At 36.9% G+C, this 15,097-nt stretch overlaps 1 long non-coding RNA gene across 2 annotated transcripts in view; it reads left to right on the top strand.

Moving 5' to 3' along the window:
* Positions 1-14,779, top strand: part of LOC135967999 (uncharacterized) — a 45,040-nt gene extending 30,261 nt beyond the window's left edge. Inside the window, exons 2-4 of one of the 2 annotated variants that reach the window (XR_012426859.1) lie at positions 6,697-6,802; positions 7,545-7,608; positions 8,416-14,779. This is a non-coding gene — a long non-coding RNA (uncharacterized lncRNA). The remainder of the gene's footprint in view (positions 1-6,696; positions 6,803-7,544; positions 7,609-8,415) is intronic. The other variant, XR_010582412.2, reaches the window with a different exon arrangement.
* The last annotated feature ends 318 nt before the right edge of the window (positions 14,780-15,097 follow it).

Here is a 15,097-nt window from a genome sequence, read left to right as displayed (position 1 = left end):
GTGGTGGCAGGTGCCTGTAATCCCAGCTACTTGGGAGGCTGAGCCAGGAGAATTGCTTGAACCTGGGAGGTGAAGGTTGCAGTGAGTCAAGATCAAGCCACTGAATTCCAGCCTGGACAACAGAGTTAGTGTGATGGTTAATACTGAGTGTCAACTTGATTGGATTGAAGGATACAAAGTATTGATCCTGGGTGTGTCTGTGAGGGTGTTGCCAAAGGAGATTAACATTTGGTTTAGTGAGCTGGGAAAGGCAGACCCACCCTCAATCTGGGTGGACACAATCTAATCAGCTGCCAGCGCAACTAGAATATAAGCAGGCAGAAAAATGTGAAAGGAGAGACTGGCTTAGCCTCCCAGCCTACATCTTTCTCCTGTGCTGGATGCTTCCTTCCCTGGAATATTGGACTCCAAATTCTTCAGTTTTGGAACTTGGTCTAGCTCTCCTTGCTCCTCAGCCTACAGATGACCTATTGTGGGACCTCATGAGCATATGAGTTAATACTTAAGAAACTTCCCTATATATATCTAGGACTAATGGAATAGATATATATATATATCTATATAGATATATGGAATATATATATATATATATCTATTCCATTAGTTCTGTCCCTCTAGAAAACCCTGACTAATACAGTAAGACTCTGTCTTAAAAAAAAAAAAAAGATAAAAAAAAATAGTCTAAATTTGATTGTGGTGATGGTTGCATACCCCTGTGAACATGCTAAAAACCATTGATGTATATACTTCAAATGAGTAAAACATATGGTATACATGTTATATCTCAATGAAACTGTTTTTTAATCACAATCAATAATATATTTACTAATGATTATCTTTAAATCTGTGTTTCCTCTAGTTGCCAACACAAATTCAGTCACACAGGCTAGAAACTTGAAGTGTATCTTAATGCATTTTCTCTCATACATCCTCCACTTCGATTTAGACACATCTATATGATTTCTTCTTTTATTTTATATTTCCCTAACATCACTAAATTATTTATCTATTTTTATTCCTACTGCTTGAATTCAAGCTGTGATATATTCTTTCCCTCTGGATTGCTGCCTCCTTCTTCAGTCTGTTTTCTATGTCTCTAATCTGGGCCTCCTCCACGCTACAGCAATGATAATCTTTCTAAATCAGCATGGTTATGTCTGTAGTAACTGTTTAACATGTGTCAGTGATGCTTTTTAGCTTTCCGTACAAAGTTCAAAATTCCTGAGCTTAGCGTGCATGACTCTTCAAGAACTGGCAATGCCAATCTCCCCACTTCCCCAAGCCAACCCATTTCTCCAGCCATATGAATCTACTTAAGGCATCTTGAACTTGCAATTCTATTTTAAATCTACAGCTCCTGGCATATTTACAAAATCAGTACATCTCTGTTGAATAAATAGGTAAAATAAATAAGAATTCATTACAAATATAAATATTACTATGTTCACTCAACTATTCATTCATTAGCAACTCTTCTATTAGTTATTTGATGTCTAGAGACTGTAGGTTCCAGCTCCAGAAAGAACAAAATCAAGCATCATGTGGTTTAAGCATATAACAAAATCAAGCATTGAGTGAGTTGCTTGTGTGCATTTATGTGTGTTTTGTGTGTGTGTGTGTCATCATGAGGTAGGCATATATGGGTTCCGGGAAGAAAAAGGAAAAGAGTTATTGAGAACACAAATGTAAGCAGGATTAACAGTTGTCATGGGTGGAAGAGGGAAACTATGTACCACCCAGAAGCCATTCCTCTCTGAGCTTCAAACAGAGCCCAGGGTATTGTCAATAGTCTGCAAATATTCAATGCCCAAGGAAAAAATTATTATCACACTAAGAGAATTTGCATTGTACTAGAACATTTTTCAGTTGCTTGGGGTGGTGCCTTGTGAAACTAATCCTTCTAATCTCCTAGGTGTTTCTATTATTAGCAACACAGATCTTTAGCTTATGTAATAACCGGTTCGTTTGAGCCATATCTGGAGCAATGTCCAGATTTACTTTCTGTTCATTGATTCAGTTTTATTCCTTTAAGCCATAGTAATAACTAATCCTTGAGTAGTTCCAGGAGTGACTCATTCTGGTTAGGCCACTGAGATTGGTACTGATTTTTGATAAATGGAATTTCAGATTATGACAATCTCAGTATGTATAAAACCCCAAGTCATTTCAGAAGTGTCATTTAAATATTTCCATGAATTTAACTGAAACGGAAGGTTGTTAATTATCTCCTGCTTTTGATGAGGGGCAGATGATCACAAAGTTGTAGTGATCACTCTGTTTATTTTGTATAGTTGTATACACTTTTCTTGAAGGCTTATAAATCTCTGAAATTGAGAGACATCTGGTAAAACGTAGTTATACAATGTAAACACAGAAATAATATAAAAAACTAGGCAATTGAATAGGAGAAAATGTTATTCTAGGCACTCAATTTGCCTTTTCTACAATTATCAGAAATTGAGACAAAAGGTATTCTTTTGCACAATTCCCGGAAGGCCAAAAAAACAGGGATTCTCCTGTAGCATTATAGTAAGAAAACAAATGTTACAGCTAAAGCCTCCCCACCCTATTTCTTGCGGTCCTCATGCATTAATACATAACTTCAAGGCAAATTAAAAACAAAATAGAACACTTGAGCAACTGTCTTTCTTTTCAATGGGAGTGTTTTCGAGTGTCTAAAGAGAGAATCACCCTGAGACACTGAGCCTCTATAATTAGGATTGATATGTCAACAGCAAGTATCTAATAATCTCTACTCCTATCACATGAGAGTAAGGTTTTTTCAAAACATTCCAGAGCTTTTATGTTATCTTAGTGCTCTCAGCATGAAAACACATATAGGTACACACACACACGTAAGCAAACACACACTTTCTGACACATACAACTTGTGCACACACACAGTCACACACGATGCTTCCGTTATAAAGTAATACTTTTTTCTCCTAGCAAGTTCACAGAAGTAAGATAAAGTAATATTTCTTGAAGCCACATTTGAAAGAACTGTCCCTGCCTTTCCTCTCTCTGGATGTCTTAGGAAAGTCCAAAGAAACTATGACATCAAGAAACAATCATGACCTGATTTGATTGTTTTGAAAAAGTAAACTCTTCAAAAATTTGTAATGGTTTATTTAATTTTCATCATTCAAATCTACTGAATACCTTGAAATATACTGAATATGAAATTGTGGTATGGGAGTTTCCTGTTTTAAAAATTTTTAATTAAATTTTAAATTCAACATATTATTACTCCTGGACACATCACTTTAATTATTTATTAAACATAGATATAATTAGCTTGAGAAAGTACTTTCCCTTTTTTTTTTTCCTTTGGCAGGGAACCAATGGAGAAAAATCCATGTACTCAGTCCAACTTAAAAATTAGGGCAGTTTTTATACTATGTAAAACTGGTACTTCCAGATTCCAGCTGCATAGATGAGTTGCAAAGCAATAAACCAAATGATTAAAAGAAATTATCTGATTCAGTCCCAGCAACAGAAATTTGTCCTATTCATAACATTTTAAATTTTCACTGATTTTTTTTTCTTTTTGTGTCTTGATGCTCTCTGTTAAAATGAGCCTTTAAATATCAATCATTTTTAACTTTCTCATTTATTTCTCTCCTGAATTTCACAATTGTGAAATTGATGCACATTTTCCTAATATTTTTAAATGCTCTTATAGTTATCTTTGTGTATCACTTTCTACATAGAGATATCAAACTACTAACAAATGTCATCCACTCATCCTTCCACCATTCCACTGTCATCCAGCATTCACTGCGTGCCACTCACTGTTGTGTGCTGGAGAAGGAAGTATGAGATCCCTCGTGGGGGCTAATGGAAACACAGTCCCGCATAATGCTATTTGTAAATGGTAACAGATTTATGGGTAAAGTATAATGTAACACAGAATGACAACATATTCTTGCCATTCTCAACACATTCAAATTTATTTTTGTTTCTTATAGCTTGCATCACTGTTTAACATAATGATTATTAAAACATTTTAATTGTCTCTCCCATAGTAAAATAGTAACTAACTCCATGAGAGTAGAATGAAGTCTCTTTTTATGTTAATAATCGTTACAGCCTCAATTCCTAGAAGAATGCCTATCATACAGTGGTTGTACAACAAAGACTTGTTGGATAAGCGAACTAATTATAACTATCTGTCACTTGGCACATAAGCCACAGCTGGTCAGGTCGCTTATAGATGCCATGAAATACACATAAGTATCAAGTATCTGATCCCATTCAGGAGCAACTGTGTACACGTCATGGATCAGGTGTGAGTGGATTAGAGACACCATCCACGGCAGTTTAGAAAATAGGGTTTCTTCTCAAGTCCTGTGCAACAAGAAAAGCCATGAAAATAAATAACCATGAAGTTATTCACATAAAATAGAAGCTATAACTGTATATGGTGATAGCACTGTATTGTAGTTAATGCTTTCAATTGCTTTAGTCAGTGAATACCATATAAATGGAGAGAAAAATGTTTCTTTATGTATCTTATAAAATAATAAATATACTGTGCATTCAAAACTGGAAACAGCCTACTCCTATTTATTAATTACTATTCCTAAATGTATTACTTTCACCCCCGACTAAAGAATCAAAAACACTATGAGAGGCCTAGTCGTTTTTCTTTTTTTTTTTTTTTTTGAGACGGAGTCTCGCTCTGTCGCCCAGGCTGGAGTGCAGTGGCGCGATCTCGGCTCACTGCAAGCTCCGCCTCCCGGGTTCACGCCATTCTCCTGCCTCAGCCTCCCGAGTAGCTGGGACTACAGGCGCCCACAACCGCGCCCGGCTAATTTTTTGTATTTTTAGTAGAGACGGGGTTTCACCGTGGTCTCGATCTCCTGACCTTGTGATCCGCCCGCCTCGGCCTCCCAAAGTGCTGGGATTACAGGCGTGAGCCACCGCGCCCGGCCGAGGCCTAGTCGTTTTTCAAAGTACAGATGAAAAGAGAGAGAAAGAGACAGACAGGGAGAGAGAGAGAGAGAGAGAGAGAGAGAGAGAGAGAGAGAGAGAAACTGAGAGAGAGACTCAGAGAGCCAAAGGTCCAAGCATGCCTCAGTAAAGAGAAAGTTCAGATGAAAAGTCACGAAAGTTTTTAAACTGCTGAGACATGTATACAGCCAGAATCTATGTACTACTGGCCCCGATGCGCAGGAGATTATACACACCTTCCCTATATCCAGACCCTCAGTGCCTATCAGGAACGTCTCTGTGACCATGAATCAAAACCACTGGCTCAGGAAAATGACTATCATATATATATATTGGCCAGCACACTTACAAACATGAATATTAATCACAAAGAGCATAGGACTCACGGTTACACCAAGCATACGTAAACATAAACTAGTTCAAAACGGTTCTCTAAATTAACATGACATTCTTCAACTAAAATTAGGCCTGTGGGCATTTAGAGGAATTTAGAGTAAGATGATAGATCAAGTACCTCAAGGAAATTCACAAGGAAGTGCATTACATACAATGAATGAGCCCTTGTTGAGTGACACATGATCATTTTTAAGTTTTATACACTGGTACGCAAATGACTGTTTGCAATCACTCAAATTATTTGAAAAAAATTAAATTGAAACTTTGATACAAGTAGATTGGGGAGTCTTTTGGGGACTTTAATTGAACACATTTCTAAATTATCACAGAGTCAGTGAATATTATATATGTGAAACATTTAACATGGAAAATGATACATAAATATAATTACATAAATATAAATTGTAAGATATATAGACATGCATGAATACACAAATACGCATAGTTTTGTATCTATATCCATTAAATGAGTATTTTTTAAAGAATTTTTTTTTGTTCTTGTTAGGCACAGTGGCTCCTACCTGTAATCCCAGCACATTGGGAGGCTGAGGCAGGAGGATCCCTTGAGGCCAGGAGTTTGAGACTAGTCTGGGCAACAAAGCAAGACCCCGTCTCTACAAAAAAACGAAAACATTAGCCAGGCTAATTTTGTGATGATATGTGCCTGCAGCCCCAGCTACTCAGGAGGCTGAGATAGGAGGATTACTAGACTCCAGGAATTTGAGGCTCTGATGAGCCGTGATCATGCCACTGCATTCCAGCCTGGGTGACAGAACAAGATTCTGCCTCTAAAGAAAAAAAAAAAAATCTGTGACAAGTGCTGTATAACGTACTAGAGACACACTGATAAACAAGATAGACAGTTCTTGTATTACATGAAATTTTTCATACAATAAAATTTCAGACTATATTGCATATCATAGTTCAGTGTATGTATACACATACATGTACATATATGTGTACATATATGTATATATGAAATGTGTATATGCATATGTATGTACATATACATATATGTATACATGTATATGTATGTATATGTATTTGTATGTATACTTTTAGTTTAGCATAATTTCAGATTTAGAGAAAAATTATGAAGATAGAGTTTCCATGTATTCCCACTCAACTTCCCCTATTATTAACATTTAACATGAGTTTGGTGTATTTGTTACAATTAATGAACCAATATTGACACACTATTATAAACTAAATTCAACACTGTACTTTATTCAGGCTCCCATCCAGGATAGCACATTACATTAGTTGTCATGTCTTCTTTGGCTCCTATTGGCTCTGACAGTTTCTCAGAATTATCTTATTTTTGACAATCTTGCTTGTTTTCAGGAGTACAGCTCAGAAGCTTTGTATAATGTCCCTCAACTGGACTTTGTGTGATGTTTTTCTTGTGATTAGACCTGACTTATGTGTTCTTGGGAGAAAGACCACTGAGGTAAAGTGCCATTCGCATCATATCATATCAAGTGTACATACAATTAAGGTGACTTACCACTGTTGATGTTAACCTTGATTACCTGGCTGAGATAGTTTTTGGTCACGTTTCTCCCCTGGAAAGTTATTCTTTTTCCTCTTTTCACACTCTATTCTTTGAAAGGAAATCACTATGCTTAGCCTACCCATAAGGAGTGGGGAATTATGTTCCACCACTTTAAGAGCAGACTGTCTGTAAGATTCTTTTGCATAGTACATTTGTCTATTCTTCCCCCACTTATTTATTCTTAATCATTTATATTACTGTGAACTCATGGGTATTTATTTATTTCATACTTTGGGTTATAGTTCAATGCTACTTAATTTTTCTGCTCCAATTGTTCCAGCTTTGGTCATTGATAGATCTTTCAGCTGACTTCTGTGCCCCTTTGTCATACCTCCATAATTTTTTGTTAACACTTCCTTCTAACACTACTCCAGCCTGATCTTGTGTACTTTTGCCCCAATCCTCAAATCAGCATCACTCTAAGAAACCCTGGTTCCTTTTTTTGGAGAATAATGTAAGAAACTTGGAGCCAGACATAGGTATGCTCTTTGCTACTGGAGTATCATTAATTTTAGGGCTGATGAAAAATGAAAATATATGTGTGTATACCAACCTCTCTCTGTGTGTGTGTGTGTGTATGTGTATATATATATATGTCATCATCATATCCCCAGAAATCTAAAATGTTGTTGTCTAGCTAGTTCCTATACAGAAGAGAAGATTTTGAACGTCCTCACTACAACAAATGATACATGTTTAAGGTAATAAATTTATAATTTTTTAAAAGAAAATTTAAATTTTAAAAATTTACTGAGCATACATTTGTCTTAGTATGTCTCAAAATGAATTGTTTCTTCATTATTCTGAATTATCAGGAAATATCTTCGTGACACAGAGTATGGCATTTAATATTCCACACATTTTGTCAGGACATAGTACACATTGTGAAGACGAGCAATGCATGTAGTAGCTGTCTCCTTCAATGTTTCTTCTTTAAGAAAGGAAAGTGGTTGCAAGTTTGCTTTGCTCTCCACTATCTACTTAGTATAACTCTGTTCAGAACAAAAGACAACAGGAACAAACACTTTACATTACTTAAAATCTTTTTTTTCTACACAAAGCTGGCACAGTGAAGGTTCTCAATTCACATTTGCTGTATTCTTCAATTGCACGAGTGAATGAATGAATAAGTTCCTCAGAAACCTACTATTGTAAGTATATTGCCATTGCCAGGGAAGAGTTCAAAGAACTAAGCCTTGACTTTAGGCTTGACTTAAAAAAGTATTTCATGCTCTTCTCTTATCCTTTGCCATTCACCTTTGTGTGTCCTACAGAAATTATTGCTTTGAGTGAGACAGCCAATGCATTTCATACTGTGAACTGTGAAGTTGTTGCAGTTTCAGTGGATTTTCATTATAACCATCACGTCTAGATACATACACCAAAGAAAGCCAGTTTGGGCCATACGAGCATTGTACTCTTGTCAGACTTAAATAAATAGATTTCCTGAGACTATGATGTGCTGGTAGGAGGTCCTGACCTTCCACTAACGGGTCTTTTCATAATAGAACCCCAGTGGAAATCATCAAGTATATGAGTGTCAATGATCTCCCAATGGCTGAAGCATGGAAGAGACTGTCTTCTTCGTGAAGGCATGCCAGTTGGTGGAGATCCACAGAGAAGTCTGCCTGGAAAATAGATATTGAGTTCTCCTACAACCAAGCCAAATCCCACTGCTTCCAAAAAATACTTTGAGAAGAAAAGTCAGTAGATCATCTCATATGCACCTGCAACTTCTCGTGTCAGAAGAGAACTACAGGTAGAACCCACTTTTATCATTTCAAAGATGAATATTTATAGAAGGTGATAAATCTAATACATTGGTATTCACAAATATTATTATAAATGTATATTGCACAGCCTAGTAAATCTAGTAAACAATAATATAGTACATTTCAAAATTGCAAAGAAATTAAATTTCAAATGTTTTCACCACAAAAATGATGTATGTGAGATGATTGTTATGCTAATTCACTTGATTTAATTATTCTATATTGCATTCTTAGATTATATGATTATATCTTCTACCCCTTAAGTATATGCAAATATAATTTGTCAATTATAATTATATAACTAAAGACATTTTCAAAAATTTAAAAGTATTACTCTAAATGTTTTGTTTTTGTAGTATTGGCTAAGGCTTTTCAAATTTGGTTTGTTGCTAATATATGAGAGTCATGTACTGGTAAAATGTTGTTGTCTAGCTAGTTCCTATATAGAAGAGAGGATTTTGAAAGTTCTCACTACAACAAATGATAAATGTTTAAGGTAACAAATTTTCTAATTACACCGATTTGATCATTGCACAAGGTATACACACATGGAAACACCACATTGTGCTCCATAAATATGTACAATTATTTTTGTCAATTAAAAATAAAATAAAACTTAAACAGACGAATAACTCACTTGAGTACTTCTAAGATCCTGTCTTCAATAGAAAACGGAAACATTCTTCCTTCTTAGTCTTAGTGGAACTTTTATGTATACCAAAGTAGTATCACAAGCATTGAAAGTTTCTGACCAATGGTCCTAAAATATTCCTCTTGAATTCCTAGTACTAAAGGACATTGTCTTTTAAGGTAACAAAGATTGTAGTTCTAGATTGTTAGCATCAGCAGTCTAAGTTAACTCTTGCAGTGGATGTATATGTGCTTGAAACAAAGGGTAATCATGTTTTAAAATATCACTTCCAGTGGCAAAATGACTTAACTGATTGTGAATGATCCTTGTCCCTGAGATTTATAGTTTATGTAGTTATTGTGCTCTCAAATTCAATATCAATTTATTCAATATAACTATTTTTAAACATATTTTAAAAACTTCATCTCTTCCCTTGCTCCTGTGACAGCTCAGTACAGGAAGGTAAGGGCCCTGCTCTTCCTTGTCTTCATCCAGGAACACAGACTGCCCCTTCCTGTGACTCTGCACTCTCCAGACCCTCAAATCCTTACTGGTTATCTGGAGGATGGGGAAAAGATGTAGAGGCTCTCACCAAGGTTTTAGAGCCATGTGATTGTCATCATCATATCCCTAGAAATCTAATCACGTGATTCATACTTTCTAAAATTTGAGAACAGTCCTCATTTAGTATTGGATAGAATTATGCCCCCCAAAGTTCATATGTTGAAGGCCTAACCCCAATGTGACTCTATTGGGAAATAGAGCCCTTAAGGAGGTATTTAAGGTTAAATCACATGAGAAGGATGTGACTCTAATCCAATAGGATCGGTGCCCTTGTAAGAAGAGAAAGAGATGCCAGGGGTGTGCACAGAAGAAACACCATGGGAGGACGCAGCGAGAATGCAACCATCCAAAAGCCAGGGAGAAAGACTTCAGGAAAAACAAAAACTAGCTGATGCCTTGGTCTTGGACGTCCAGGCTCCAGAACTTTGAGAGACAAACTTCTGTTGGTTAAGTCAGTCAGTCTGTATATTTTGTTATGGCAGCCCGCGTTTGCTAATACATTTTGTTATACTTGGAAACATGTTGGAAAACTCTCTGAAATTTCCCTTACCTATTTTGTAAATTCACCTCTTTCCTTTTATTCCCACTATCACTATCTTGTTTATGATGCTTATGCCATATCTGTCCTATCTCCAACCTGGTACCCTCCCAATCAATGCAAGGCTGCCAGAAGCACCTGTCTAAAATGTGTATGCAAGCATGCGACCTTACAGTACGAAATCTTTCAGAGGCTAACCGAGCCTTTAAACAAAATCCAAATAACCAAGCATAGGTACGATGAACTTATTGTGAAATATTTGCCTATCCAGCTATCATCTCTTACCATCGGCCACCCAATTTCCGCAAAAGGCCGTGTGCCAGCCCCGTAGATTGCCTAAAATTCTCTGAACGCAGTCACTATTTCTGACCTTCCAGATTTCACCTTCGTCATGGAAAACTCTCACCACTTAACTAGCTTCTACTGGTCCCAAGGCTCAGCTTAGCTTAAACCTCCTGGCCTATTATCCCTGATTTTCCTATATCCCAAGATTCTCCTTTCTTTGTGATTCAGTAGCAAACTCTCCCTGCAAACTCTTCTCTAACACTGGCCATATTTCTGCAGTGATTTCAGCTGCTTTTCTCATGAGATATGGCCTTTATAAAAGCAAGGATTCTGTCTTTCAGAATAAACATTGAATACATGTTTTTTTGCCCGTATGCATGAATGAATCCAAGATCCAATTTATTTCTGCATTCATGGCTTTCAATCAAATGACAGAAATTCACTACAGAAATGGAAATATAACTTCACTACATTGTCAGGATAAATTCATTCAAATGTCCAGCAGTTTTTTTTCAGGTGTCTTTAGTTGGATTTCAGAACCACAAAAAGAGATTTATCACGGCCTGCTTTCCTTGGAGCATGAAAATTCATGTTTATGTTGAAAGTTGCTATATCATTTTCTTTGAAGAAGCAACCCTAATGTTTGCATCTTTTAGCCAACTCTGTGAATGGGAAAAGTAGGACTGTGTGGTCTCTGTCTTTAAAGAAGGTGGGTGGTGTGTTTTGTTAAACAACGTATCCACCCCCACCCACTGGGGTCAACCACAATTCAACAGTGATGGAGATTTCTAGACCACCTGGGTTTAGTAGTCATGCCCTATTCTTTTTGACTAGGGAGACCTAGAAAGGAGAAATCAGTGAACCAAGTGCATGGAAATAGTCCAAAGGAACAAATAAATATTAGAAACAGGTGTGAGATATTTCCTGGGGAAAATGATGCATTAATTTATTCTGACTGGCAGTGAACCATGCCATATTTCCTGAAGAATTAGCTACCTGAAAACATTTTCACAAAGGAGTTAAGTATAAACATGTTTTTTCTTTTTTCATTTCAAGCCAAGTTCTTCAAAGCTCATACATCTGCATAAAAAAACTTTTAGGCAATTATGAAACTGCCAAAAATGTTTTACTCCTCCTCTATTTCCCGCTGATAATGTATCCTTTAAGCATAACTAAATATGTGAAGCACGTTTTTATCATAAGGAAAGCTTATAATCTATGTTTTATACTTGTCCCATATTCTAGTCTTATAGCAAAATGTCACGGCATCTTGATGTTTAGTTTTATGTATTTTTATGTCCTGCCTCTTTCACAGAAGGATTAGAGGTTTTGGCATTGAGGATGTTACTTGTTGAATACCTTAGTTTGAATGGCATCACGTTTTACAAAAAAAAAAAGTTGCTTGACTTCCTGAGGTTATCGGGATGTTTGATATTATCTACAGGAAATTGGGTTGCTACTATAGAATGGTTTGAACAAGAGAGCAGCACATAAAGATTGAAATTTATATCTGCGTCCAAACTCTGCACCAAATTCCATATGGATATATCCAAATGCTCATTTGGCATCTCTACTTACGTGTCTAATGTGTCTAGAGCAAAACTATTTCTCCCACCATTCCTTTCTGCTCCCTTTGCTGAAGCCATAGTGGCCTCCATGCTGTCTCCTGGACCTGCCAAGCAACTTCTTAACTCAGGGCCTGGAATGCTCTTCTCAAGTCTATCAGCTAGAGTTGAATGAGAGAGAACCTATAGGACATAAAACTATTTATTACCAGGGATTGGCACTTGAGGGGCTTGGCTAAGCCAATCTGAACATTGTAGGGCAGGCAGGTGGCCAGGGAAGGAGCATGATAAGCGTGGTGGAATTCCACTGGCATGGGCTGAAGAGCTGTTGTTTATGGGCAGAATTTTTTTTCTCTCTCTGGGAAGTCTCAGTCCTACTTTGAAGGCCTTTCAACTAATTAAATTGAGCCCACCATTATTTTCCAGGATAATATGCCTTATTAAAATCAACTAACTAGGGAGTTTAATTAATGTGCAAAGTAACTTCACAGCAACACCTAGATTGGCGTTTGAGTAACTGGGAACTGGAGCTTTGCCAAACTGACACCTCAAAAAAGCCATCGCAGTCAGATATCCCTGTGGCCTTTTCTCTTACTTCCTTCAAATTATGGGTCACATCTTACCTTAGAGGAATCTCCCCTGACCATAGTCTGCTGATATCACATCACTCTCCCACAGGGAGCTTAGGGGCAACTCCCACCCCATTCTCATTATCCTACCGTTTTCTTTCTCAATCCCTACCTTTCATTTTATATACTTGTTTATTCTTTTTATACCCTTATAGAATGCAAACTCCATCAGAATTCTTTTTAATATTTTCCCTGTTTTATTTTATTGCTCTATCCTCTGTGTTCAGAGCCTGGGGCAGAGTAGGTATTTGATAAAAATAAAGTGGATAAACTACAGTTATGAATGATATATAGAAAAGGACACTCATTTAAAAGTGTGAATTTTGAAGATGGTTATTGCTTCCTTCAAATCTCCCTATTCCTTTGGGAAATCAGAATCAGAAAGTTCAAAATACAATGACATTAACAAAAATAATTTCCTCCTATTGATAAACACACACACAGACACACACACACACACAGAGACACACACACACTCTCTCTCTCTCTCTTTTTCTCTCTGTCTCTCTCGCTTTCACTGATGCCCCAAAAGACCTGGATTAAGAATGTTGTGGATATTTGGTTTTATGCAGAAATATCCATGACACTACAGTAGGTAATAGTTGCCCCCCAGCATATAATCTGGACTTTACTAAGACTAAGTAAGTTTAGTTATTTTAAACCAGGAAGAGTAATGTTAGTAGTTTTTTCCCTTTTATTTCTGACATTTTGCCCAACGACACATTTTTGTGAATCCCTGTAGGTCAAAGGGGTTCTTTCACTCCAGCTGTGTCTTAAAACTTCTCTGAGGTTTCCTGAAATCAAATCTCCATTCCACTCACCAGACATCTACGGCCCATTTGCTTGTTAGTATCCTGATTGCATCCCCAAACTTCCAAATTGTATATAAATTCTTCTCAAGTTCTGAGATATGTAAAGGCAGCAGGGCTTCTTTTTCTTTGCTTCTCTTGGCTATTTTTTTTTTTTTTACTTCCCGAGAGCATCATTGGTAGCCTTTTCCTACAGGTCGTCTTCCAACTGCTATGATGCTTTCATGACCCTGGCTATTAAGGGCAGCTATGAAAGGAGTCAATGTTATTCTGATCATTTGTCTAATCATTCCGTTTACTAGACTCTGAATCGTTCTGAAGATGAGCACCCATGTCTGTACAGCTAAGTGGAGGTCAGGTGCAGTTTCTCATGTAATCATTACGATAGTATTCTATGCAATATGCCAAAGCATTCCGTGTACACCTTACTTTCTTGAGCATTCTTAACTGTACTGTGTTCTGGAAGAGGGCAAAGATTTACTTTCGTTGAAAGCTGACTAGTAATGCTGATTAGGAGAATGGTAGAGGAGACTCTGACTCTGCTTGTGACCCTGGAAATAAATGCTGCTTCATTCATCTATGCAGTCACCTATTACACTGCTCCAAACGAATACACATTTAAAGGAATGGCAGAGACACACAAAGATTTCAAACAGTCTGTGTCTTCATCCTCTGGCCTGTGTTTTCAAATGTCAGACTGGCGTCTCTCACACAAGAAAGCTCAAATACAAGAGTGAAAACTGGTCAGACACCCTCCCCCTGTCTACTTTCCAAAGTATATGAAATGACTTATTTGCTGATGAAATTTTTATTTTATTTTCATGTGTGGTTTGACATTCATAAAGAGGCTTTTAGAACATTGCTGTAGTGACAAGAAATAAAAATTAACTGCTGAGTATGTATCAACTTTCTTACATCTGAGTCTTGTTCATGTCGGTAGCAAAGTAAAAAGCAAGATGGTAACTGCTCCATTTTAGTTAACTATTATAGATACCAAACCTTGTTTAAGTAGGATTACTGTTTTAAATTTACAACTATCTCTATGCCTTCTAAAATGTAATATAGTGAATTAACTAACCTAACTAACCACTATGGTTTGAATGTGTCCTCCAAAGTTCAGGTGTTGGAAACTTAGTCCATGTATTAGGCCATTCTTGGATTGTTATAAAAAAATACCTGAGATTGGGTAATTTTTTAGTTTTTATTTATTTATTTATTTATTTATTTTGAGATGGAATCTGTCACCCAGGCTGGAGTGCAGTTGCATGATCTCGGCTCACTACAACCTCTGCCTCCCAGGTTCAAGCAATTCTCCTGCCTTGGCCTCCTGAGTAGCTGGGATAATAGGTGCCCACCACCACGCCTGGCTAATTCTTGTGTATTTAGTTAAAATGGGG

Source organism: Macaca fascicularis, chromosome 17 (genome assembly GCF_037993035.2).
Source record: "Macaca fascicularis isolate 582-1 chromosome 17, T2T-MFA8v1.1".
Classification (NCBI taxonomy): domain Eukaryota; kingdom Metazoa; phylum Chordata; class Mammalia; order Primates; family Cercopithecidae; genus Macaca; species Macaca fascicularis.
Note: the sequence above shows the minus strand (reverse complement) of the source record. Positions and strands in the feature narration are given on the sequence as shown.